The 11885-nt window shown below is 36.6% G+C and overlaps 1 pseudogene; it reads right to left on the minus strand.

Moving 5' to 3' along the window:
- Positions 1 to 662: 662 nt before the first annotated feature.
- LOC105862403 (glycine cleavage system H protein, mitochondrial pseudogene) lies at positions 663 to 1709 on the minus strand (annotated as a pseudogene).
- Positions 1710 to 11885: the final 10176 nt, after the last annotated feature.

Below are 11885 nucleotides of genomic sequence, written 5' to 3' on the forward strand. Positions count from 1 at the left end.
GCAAACAATTGGAAAATCTCAAAATGTGAGCCTAATAATTTTTTTTAATTCCTAAGTATTGAAGTATTGATTCAATCCACCTTGAAATGTCCTTTGGACATTAATTTTCAGTAGTTGTCTTACAAAAGCTTTTTTTTCTTTTTTTTTTTTTTTGCTTTATTCACACACATGCCACAGATGTGAAATTTGACTGTACCAATTAGAAAGATTTTGGCAGCTTATAACAGAAGTTCACTATTCAAATTGACTTAAGTAAAAAGGAAATATGTTACCTCACATATCAAGGAGTCCCGTTGAAGCATGGTATATTAGTTAGGTAAAGATAAAATTTTTATAAAAAATAACATCTCAAAATACAATGATTTAACAAGATAAGAGATCTATTTCTCCATGGACTGCTCAGGACAGGTAAGCAGCTGTGCTCTATAAAGTCATTCCTTCCCAAAATTTGTTCTGTTTCGTTACTCCAGGATCCTCATGATGATATATTCATTCTTCTATTCCTTCCTGGCTCACTGGCTAAATATATGTATTCTAGCCCATAAGTTAGGGTATCAAAAAGTACAAAAACAAGTAATTTCCTTTTAAAGAGGTAGCATGAAACTTGAAGAACATGCCAGTTCTAGTCACATTCTCATTCTTTTTTTTTTAATGAAGTTGAATATTTTATTATTTTGCTGCAAAGCTGTTGCTCACTGTATAAAAATAGCACCAGCAAATGCAGTATATGCAAAATTAAGATAATATTGTTTCATTTGATACTGTACAACCAAGAAAAAACTTCAATACTCCCCATCATTTCCAATGGAAAGACCATTAAGTATTTCAGCCCAAATCCTGGTATGGATGTAAGCAAGTTACAGTATTATATAAGGCTTAAGATAACAATGTTACCCTTGAATTACATGATTTTTATAACTGGTTTTCAACCATGGATAATTGTGAATTCTGAACACTAGAGCCTAGTCTAAAAATCATAGAGTATTGTGAAAAAGATCCATATTTTGTTTATCTAAATTATTAGAAAGTTAAGGAGTATTTTCTTCCATTAGCAGTTTTGAGAGTAGTTGCTATTTTAAGTCATCTGTCCACCACTAATTTAAGACAACTATGCTGGGTTAAGTTATTTCACACTAGTTTATTTAGGGTTCCATTTTCACTCCTCAATAGATTTTACGTATTTCTCATATGCTTCTTCACTCATTAGTTCATCTAGTTCTGAAGGATTACTCAGTGTCATCTTGATCAGCCAACCATCTTCGTAACAAGATTTGTTAACAAGTCCAGGGTTTTCTGTCAGAGCTCCATTAATTTCAGTTACTTCTCCTGATAAAGGAGAATGGAGTTCACTAGCAGCTTTCACACTTTCCAAAGCACCAAACTCCTCTTGTTTGTTTAATTTTGTCCCAACTTCGGGCAGACTACAGTAAACAACATCTCCCAAAGATTCCTGTGCAAAATTGCTGATTCCCACTGTTCCAACACCATTTTCTGTTGTTACCCATTCATGTTTCTCTGTAAATTTACGCACTGAGAGCAGAGCGGGTCCCGTACGCAGCGTCCGGACAGCGCCCGCACCCAGCCGCCAAGGCCGGGGCGGGCAGGGCGCGGCGGTCGCCGAGGCCGAGCGCAGGCTGCAGAGCACAGGTCGCACGCTCCGCGCCGCTCGCAGCGCCATGTTCACAGGGTACTGGAGGGTCGCCGCGCAGTCACATTCTCATTCTTAAAGCCAAACTTCGTTGTGAAAATGGTTGACCTAATAAAATTGAAGTGAAATTTATTACTAAAAGGAAGAGGAGAGAGCTGATATTAATGGAGGAGAAATTAGTAGCACCAGCCACAGGCAGATCTCATGATGTATTAATTCAGTGGCTCATTTATATCATATTTCTTCCTTTGTTCTATCATCAATGATGTGTGATATTTTTTTCCTTATGCAAGTTCTTGTCACTGTCCTAAGACAGAAACCAGTGATCCAAGTACTTAGTCTGGATCTTGGATCTTAAAGGAAAAAAGAGATTATTTTTTGTAGGATTTTATTTCAGGAGTGATTTAACCTAAGCAGAAGCCCCTTGGCAGACTTCCTTCCATGGTCATATGGCCATGGATAGATCTGTAAAGAGAATCTGAGCATTATGATTACACACAACAGTCAGTATAAACTGATGACCTGGGGCTGGCCCATGGCCCCTAAGTCTTAAAGGTAAAGTCTTAAACAAACCAGGAATTCTATTTTACAGGAAGAAGAGAGAGGAGGGATAGAAAACATCCAGTGCTTACTGAACAATAGAAAGTATAAATGCCTAGTTTAAATTGGTTCCAGAAATCTTATAATCACCTATACTCCCTCCCCAAAACAAACAAACAAATTAAATTCTTGATAGTTTAAAGGACTTGCACAAGGTCACATAGAAAGCTAATGGTTTAACTGTATAGTCATTTTTCGAAGAGCCTCAAAACAAACAAATATGCATATAAACAATGCAACCTATGTTTCAACATACGCTTATGTTGATAAAGTAACAGCTATATAAGTTTGTACACATGAATGAACAGCAAGAATTCATTGTAACACTTGCTCAAAGGGGCCTTAAAAATAACAACTATCTTCAAGTTGTAATTTTCCACTTTTGATCTCTGAGAAAAACAAATGCTGCTCTTCTCTGTGACTCTATCAGGTCCAGACATTTAAATGATATGGTGATTTAAATCATGCAGTGTTGATTCTATAACTATTGTGTGCCAGCTGTGTGTAGGGCAATGAAGGGGGCTGCTAGGAGAAGAATTCTATATGAGTAAACTGAAGGCATAAAGTTAAAATGGATGCTGGAGAAAAATGAGAAATGAGGATGAGTATAATGGAATGCAGTACTGAAAATATTTATGCAGTAGCTGGGCTTATATTTCTTTTTAGCACAGTTTGTAAAAATAGACTAAGCATTAGAATGGAGGGCTCAAAAGACAAAGGAAGGAGAACAAGGATTAAGGCAAGAGGGAAGTGAGAAGAAAGGACACTAGATTTATGAGATGGGCCAGAGAGTTACAAGACTATATATTGGGACCCTACTGGATTCATAGAAGCCTGTCACAGGTCACAGATTATCCTTTGGTTAAAGTTTGAGCTTCTCTCTGAGGAGTTAGGAGGTTTTTAGCAGGAATTAAAATGATATCATTAGGAAAGAGATAAACTAGACATGTGTGTAGATGATAACTTGAGGTGAAAAGAATGAAGTCAATTAAACTAGCGTAAAAACATTGCAGTAAGCAAAAGGCAAGTTCTTGTTTTGTTTGTTTGCCTTTTTAGTAAAGGTTTGGGTGACTGACAGGCCACAGTCAGAAATAGAACACAAAGGCGAACATGTTTAAAAAGTGGTAGCAGCAGGTCACAACATATCTCCAGGGGTCATCACTTGAAGTGATGCGTGGACACACTTTAGCTCAGTAGAAGATAGAGCTCTCACTACCTCATCAGGTACCAACTCCCCGTCACTGAAAGTTCAATCCAAGGTTGGAAGAACAGCTGGGGAAGGAAGCTTTATTTTAACTTCTGCATTCATTGTGGTCAGGTGGAAAGAGATAATCAATAAAATCTTTTATCTTTTTCATGGAAATATATTATGACTACAATGTGGAAATATGCCCTTGGATGGAAGATTTGAGATGGAAATTATAAGAGTTTGTAATAAAACATGATGCATGTTTACTAAATATGTATACTAGAGAGCAGAGAGAGAGAGAGAGAGAGATGCAATGCATATGCTTTAAATCAGTGGTTCTCAAATGGGGGCAGTTTTCTTCCTTAGGAGTCAATAGACAATGTCTGGAGACATTTTTGATTTTTGCATCTGGGTACGTGCTACTAGCAGATAGAGGCAATAGAGGTGCCCCCCCATCCGAACAGAAAGCATTATCTAGCCCTAGATGTCAATAGTACTCAGGGGGGAAACCCTGCTTTAAATGAAAAAGTACTCTGGCCCCTCAATTGGCATTCTAGTTTGGCTTGATATTGTGTATGCAATTGGTCATATATTGTGCTGATTTATAGGCACATGTGCAAGGGACGTAGGAGCTAGGTTATTTCCCTGTGTGTGCTGTAAGTAAAGCCTTGAAAATAAAAAGTGTCTAAGATATTAGAATTAGACTGCATTCTTCTCACTGTGAATGACTTCTTATTCTATTTCGTTATTAAAATAGGTTCCTCTTCTCAGAGGCATAACTTTACTTCAATGTGACATCTCATTTAAAATTGTCCTTGAGAACAGCGGATAATAATATTGTACCTGGCTTCATAATTTGGCTCAAAAGCTAAAAAATCGACCAAATTTGTTAGGCATTTTATTTAAAATTGATTAATATACTTAAAAAATCATAAATTAGAGTGACACTTTTCAAAAATGCCTATTTAAATCAGACCACAATAAAACTATGCCTTAAATTCAGTAGCAAATGTGATATTAATACAAACCTTGTCGACTGTTTGGTAAGGAGGATTTTCTGACAGAGAAGATTGTTAAAAGTTCTGGAAATGATTTTGCAGCAAAATAGAGGCTTTTCTAGTGCTACAGTCATTAGAAAAGACTTTAGAAATTGCCTAGTTTTTTAATGATGAAACAGTTCAGAGAAAGGCGGTCTAAAGCTTCACATTTGATATTAGCAATTTATTTGCGGATGACAATCCTTGCATTTTGCCTCCCAGCCCAGTACTCCTTCCAGGACCTCAGATATCTCAGTTTAGGAAGAGAACCTATCTTTCTAAGGGATTATCTAATGCAGGTTCTCCCTAGGGTGGCATTTGTATTATAGTAACTTCTAGAACTGAAATGTGCTTTAAAATGAAGAAGGAAAAAAAGAAAACTTTTTGCAATGATCAAATAAGGCTCAGAAGCATTGAACACTATACCTCATGAATATATTTGCTCCACATTTGCATATGAAAGGTATGTAAATTCATTGAAATTAAAGTGTAGTTAACTGAAAAGACACTCAACTTGGTCTTTATTAACTTGACTTGGGGATTCTAAGTTCATACAGCCCCAGTTAATGTTCCTAGGTCCATAGCTTCTTACACAATATGAAAATCAGCCAAGCTCCATCGTGTTCAATGTATTAAATCTGGTATCTTTGTGCGAAGTGACTTTCCCTCCTTTCCTTCTTGGGCTAACTCTCTCTTACTCTGAAAAATCTCCTATCAAGTGTCACATCCTCTGAAAAGCTTCCCTGATCACTTTCTAACTTAAGTGTCCCTTCTCTACTTTTAAACATTATTTGAAGATATCTATTACAAAACATATCACACTATAATTTGTAGTTGTGTTTTCTCTCTCTCCCACTTAAGAATGTGGTCCTTGAATTGTTTTTGTTCTCAGCTTGCATCGATGTGAGAAATAGAGTAGATGCTTAATAAATGTGATTTCAATAAATAAAATTTATAGTTTTTCTTCAAGTGTCTTTAGAAAAGAAAACCCAACCCTTCTTTGCCAATATAGTCGTTCCTCTTAGAATATATATCATTTTATATTACTTAGATCTTTCTATTATTCTGTCAACAAAATATATTATTCAATTGATTGCACTAGAGTTGACAATCTTGGGTGTCTTTCATATATACATTTAATAATATATGTGTATATATGTGTGTTTCTATTAATCATATATTTTAAGATTGTTCAACTTAACTGTCAAATATAACATAGAAATTAGAAGGGTAGTTTGGTTCACTTTAATTTTACTGACATCTTTCTAATGTTTTCCATGAAGTCATGATGTGTTTACATTTTGTCAAATTCCTGGTTCTTGGAAAAGATAGGTGTTCCTAACGCAGCTTCGTCTGGATGGGAGCCTAAAGCCCCTATCACTTTAATCTTGCAGTGCTTTGACAAGCTTGCGATCTAAGAATAATCTAGGAGTGATCGAATGGATATGCTAAGTTGTATAAACATAGAGAAGGACTAAAGCAGCTTGGCTGTGCCTTAAATGTGATAAATTTCAGTAGCTAAGTTTAAAATTTATTATTTTAAATTATTTTTAAGTGAGATTGAAATTTTTCAGTGAGATTGAAATAAAGCAACTTTTTCTCTCAGAGGTTTATTCTGGTCTTTCCTCCTCCAATACATACACCACCAGTGGGCTGGCTCACATATGTCACACTTTATGAAATACTATGACAAGAAGTATGAATCAAGAACCCACCCAGATACCATGGTATAGGTAGCCAAGATCAATAAATTGTACCCTCTTCAATCATTTTCATAGGAATTATCTCTCACCCTTACTTAGCTTCCACTGTTTATGTTGTAGTTTGAATTGACATGTTTCTGAACATAGAGATTTATCACACATTTTAAACTGTGGCTCTTGCCTTTGAAATGAATGGCTGAACCTGGCTGCCTCCTTTGCTCCCTTAACTGTCTCTCTATGGACTCAGTTTATTCTCAGTCAGAATGTTTTGTGGAAAATATTTGTTTTGCCTAGCCTTAGGCTATAGTCTTACTCCAGATGCATGCAATACAAGGAGATTCTGAGGGACCACTCAGTCAATCCATCATGTCTGAGTATTATACTGCAGGACAACATTGCGGAAGTGAAAACCTATTATATTTATAAAGACCACACTCAACTCTTGTAAGAAAAACAACTTAAGAACTTTCCTTGTAAGCTCAGTTCAGTATTTAACTGTCTTTCCTCTATCGCAGACCTTTTTATCTCTAGCTTCAATCCTTTCTATGACTAGGGGATCTCTGTTAACTTTCAAGAGAATATGGAAGAAATTAAATAAGAGGCAGTATTCTGTAGTGCAGTGGGTCTCCAAGTATGACCCCTGGACCAGTAGCAGCAACACCACTTGGGAACTTATTAGAAATGCAATTTTGATTCCCATCTCAAACCTACTAAATATGAAACTCAGGGTTTGAGGCCCAGAATTCTATATTGTATAAAAGTTCTCCTGGGGATTCTCATGCTTGCTGAAGTTTTAGCAACACTGGTTGTCATGGTTAAGAGTATAGATTCTTCACATAAACTGGCTGCTGTGGACTGAAGGTTTGTGTGCCTGTAAAATTCACAAATTAAAGCATAATCCCCAAAGTGATAATATTTAGAGGTAAGACTTTTAGAAGGTGATGAAGTCATGATGGTGGAGCCTTCGTGAATGGAATTAGCACCCTTAGAAAAAGACTCCAGAGACCTTGTTCTCTGTTCTTTGCCATGTGAGGATTCAGGAAGGTGATCATCTGCAACCTGGAAGAAAGTTCTCAACAGAAATCTGACTGTGCTGGTACCCTGATCTCAGAATTCCAGACTCCAGAACTCTGAGAAGCAAATTAATGTTGTTTATAAACCATCCACTCTATGGCACTTTGCTATAGCAGCTGGGACTAAGACTCTGACTCTGGGAGCTCAGGAAGTTGCACCCCAATATATGACTCCTTGGTATAAAGTGTATTTTGATTTAATGGCCCTTAAAGAGATCAACTGGCCCTTGAAAAGGGACTTTCCCTCTATCTGCATAACCAGATGGGACCTATCAAAAGAACTATTGACTTTCCTTCCCCTCCCTGTTATATCAATATGTTGCAGGAAAGAAGATCAAGAATGCAACCAGAACTGGCCTACACCATTTCAAGATAATACCTGTCTCTGAGGTTAATTTAATTTTCAAAGGGAATTATTTATAAGTCAATCTGTTTTCCCCATCCATTCATCCTTCCTAGCAACCATTTATTGCCCCTAAACAGAATTAACTATATTCCTTAACTCCCTTTCCCCTCTAAAAGGAGGATTTAACAATTTTTGGACCCCATTAGCATATTGGGTACCCCACTGGCAGAGGGTAATCACTCTGTGATTCTCCCTGTGTGCAGTAAATAAAGCTTTTCCTCTTATTAGTCTGCCTTAATTATGAGTTGATCTTTCAGTGACCTTTAGGGAAAAAGGGAAGTTTATCCCTCACCCACACACTAGCTGTGTGGCTATGGAAAGATATTAAACAACTCTGCTTCTTTCTTTTTTTTTTTTTAGGTAAATAGCGTTAATAATGGAATGACATAATAAGGTTATGAAGTATAAATAATTAATATAGATATTGTACTCACAAAGGTTCCTGACACATAGTAGGGTGTTTGTTATTGATAATTATAGCACAGAACAAAATAAGACACTGACAACACATTCCAAACATTGGAGAGGTGAATAAAATAGCAATATACTTGAAATATGTTCACATGTTTACATTATTGTTATAATTATCATTATTATTATTTTTGCTAATTCTGCTCTGTTCTGCCTTCTGCCTAGAGTGGGAGACATGATTAGTATTTTAGTTGTTAGGTTGAACTGCTCCTTGATTTTAAGGGTAAGTTAGGAGGAAAAAGAAGAATGTGGATTTTTTTTTCTTTCTTATTAAACAAATATCAGTCTTAGAAACGGAAATTAAATGTGCAATAATTAATCAAAAAAATCTTCTCTTGGAAGAGCCTCAGAGATCAGCTATTGCAACAACCTAACAAATACAGAAATTTCCTCAAAAATATCTCTGACAAGACTTTGTCCTCCAACACATCTTCAGTGAGGAGAGTTTCACCACCACACAAAGCATGGTGTCACTTTATTGGACATTTTTTAATTGTCTGGATAAAAAGAAACATTCCTTTTCTTAGTTTCTGTCCCTTCACTTGCAAACTGCAGGGTAAAGTACAAGCTAATTAACCTCCAAGAGCCTCTGATTGTCCTCTTTCTCTGGAAGGGAGATAAGCCTGTCAAACTTGCAAGACTATTATGACCATTCAATGCAAAAGACACCCTAAGCGCCAAGGAATGATGTCTTTCTGATGAGAAATTTTTGCAAAGTAGGAGTAGGCTAAGGCAAATGGGACCAAAAGTCTCTAATATTGCTATTTCTTTAAGGCAAATCATTGTGTGAGGTGAAATTTTAAAACCAAGGACAAGATAGGGGAAAAAGAATTGGGCCTCACCAAAAGGGAGTGTAGGTTAAGGAAAAAGTCTGTAGAAACCAATGCGTATTTTACTGCAACAGGTTTGTAGTTTAGTGAATTCTAACAATTCTTACCTTGGCGGTTCTCATGGCTACTTATGAGATTCTCTCATTTTCAGTAATATTGGAAAGTGATTTCCAAGCTCTCCTACTTTTCGAATCTTTCCTACTCCTTGCTGTAATTCTTCCCAATTGTGTTTGCAAGTGTTTGGAGATCACCTTTTTGTTAATGAACGCCTTTATTTTTTGGTCTCTCTTTTGTGTACTCAGCAGGTTTATTTCTTTTTTCTTTCTGGTTTCCTAGTGACAGCTTCCTTTCAATTCCGCTTCTCTGTTTGCTTCTCCTGAGAAGGAGCCAGTGTCAAAATGTTAGCTCAGTCGGGTTTCCCATTACCAGCTCTGCAAGTCCCCAGGCACCTCCTGTATTTAGCAGTCTAAGAACCATTATGGCCCAAACATCATTTTCAAATTGTCATGTAAATAAATTCACAAGGCTCAAGAAAATTGGAAAAATACAAACACCTGTGAAATAATGATTACCATTGCCTTGCCACATGCCCACTTCATGTTAGATTTATCCAAATTCTTTCATTGGAAGCTGATATAGCTATGCTGTAACTGTGAAATTAATTATCAGCTATGAGGGTTAAGGACTTAAGGTGTGAAAATTGCTGGTTGACAAAGGGCGACAGCTCCATTACATCTTAAAACTGGAGTAGACAATGTGAACTAGTCTCAAAACCTATCTTAACTTCATTAGTCTGTTAAAAAATATTCCTAGAAGATGTCTCATAGAGAAGAGTTAGTCAAGGAACACCACCAACAAAATAAACATGAAATAGGCAACTTCTAAATACAGTGTATTCTTTGACTTCAAATATTTCTAAACAGATATGTGGACATTAATTGCCAGATATCCACTGGCAATAAATTCACTGGGAAATAAATTGGGTTAAGTGAAATGTGATCAGTATGTGTCATATGACTTCTTTGAAGAACTGGCCTTTCCCCAACTATGTGGTCTTGGCCATATTATCAATTCAGTACCTTGCCCTACTTCAATATAACCCAGCACAGTGATTGGTGTAGTCAAGACCTCCGACCAAAAAGTACCAATGACACAATACTTGATATTTGATACAAAGATACTATATTCTGGGTTATTACTAAGATACTTGGCTTGGTATTATCCAGGTATTTTCCTAGAGAATGTTGAATGTTTCCCCTCTGCCCCACCAGAGAGAAGTCAATAGAGACAGAGAAATGAAGATGACAGTCGCAGAGAGAAATATAGAGCCCTTGATAAAATTGCTGGAGCTCCTGGCTCCAGTCATACTTAAATTATCTCTGTTTCTGGACTTCAAAGTTACATGAGTCCCTAAGTTCATTTTATTTGAGCTATCTGAGCTGGGTTTCTGATACTTGCTACCAAAAGACTCCAAACTAATACAGAAACCCTGCTAAGAACTCTCTCAATTCCAAGGTAAGCTATTCCTTATTGAACGACCAAATACTATGGACCTATTATACGATTGCTGGTGCGAAGATATCTAAGAGACATTCCTTGGTTTTAATGGCCATAGGCAATGATCAATGACCATTCAATCATCAATTTTGTTTATGTATTCATTCACTCATTCAATAAGTATTCAGTGTTAACTTTATACTAGGCATGACTATGAGCATTGACATACGGTGATGAACAGGGTGGACATGGTTGTTTACCTTGTGGGGCATAAATTCTTACAAAGGGAAGGTGTATAAACAAACACATAAAGAAGGAAAGTGCTTTCTATTACTGTTAAAAGCATTTATTGCATTCTATAAATAGAATAATGTGGTAAAAATTACACACAAAATGAGGGAGGACCCCTCAGGATGTGATATTTAAACTGACACAAAAGAGGGTGAGATGGGACTGGCAATCTCAACAGCTGCTAGAAGAGTTTTCCAAGAAGAGTAATAGGAAGTGTAAATATCCTGACATTGCAAGAGGGATTGAAGTTTGGGATACCAAAACAAAGCCAATGAGCCTGTAATGGTCTCAGCAAGGGAGATTGACATTGGAGAGTTTGAAGACTTAATGCACAAGAAACAAAACCTTTCAGGACTTTGAAGGCCATGGCAGCATTTCATTACAATCAAATGGCAACAGAATCATTACAGATTTTAAGAGGGAAAGTATCATGATTTTCAAGGTATCATTGTGGTTATTTTGTAGAGGGTGGTTCATGGTAGAAGTGAAAGAAGAAATATGCAAGTGCCTTGGGCAAAAGTGACAATGGACAGTACTGAATGCATGTTTTTTGAGAAACATTCATATATTATAGGTTAAGTTCAGTAATCTCTATGATCCCATTCAAATCCACTCTGGAATCGTAAAGCATTTCTCCATGTTTAAGTGTAAATACACAAGACTGATGGATACAACAACAAAACTAACAAGGTATATTCCTATCTATTTGGGCAATAACCTATATATAGATATCAGCTATTGGAGGGGTTATTATATAATTATGTGATGGTTCTTTCATTAACATTAGTAATATTTGCTAATTACTTGAGAAAACTAAGAATTATCCTACCTTTTTTTTTTTTTAGGTCCCAGCTTTATAATTTTCTATCTTAAAGGGTAGTAGATTTATGAACCTGTTGGTAATGTTCAGTCCTGAAACCAGCTCCTGCTTCAACAGGATGCTGTCAACATGATAGTCTCTAAGCAAACCTCCTAGTCCCTGATCCCAGCCCTTTCATCTCTAATCTGGATTTATACGTGGACTCACGTAAACTACCTCCTACCCTACTGTCATTGTTTAAAATTAATAACTGCTGTTTCTCAGAGATGTACCCCACCCTACAGTGCCCCTGATTCCACAATGCACTATTCCCCTCTTCT

The sequence above is a fragment of the Microcebus murinus genome, chromosome 20 (genome assembly GCF_040939455.1).
Source record: "Microcebus murinus isolate Inina chromosome 20, M.murinus_Inina_mat1.0, whole genome shotgun sequence".
In the NCBI taxonomy this organism is placed as follows: domain Eukaryota; kingdom Metazoa; phylum Chordata; class Mammalia; order Primates; family Cheirogaleidae; genus Microcebus; species Microcebus murinus.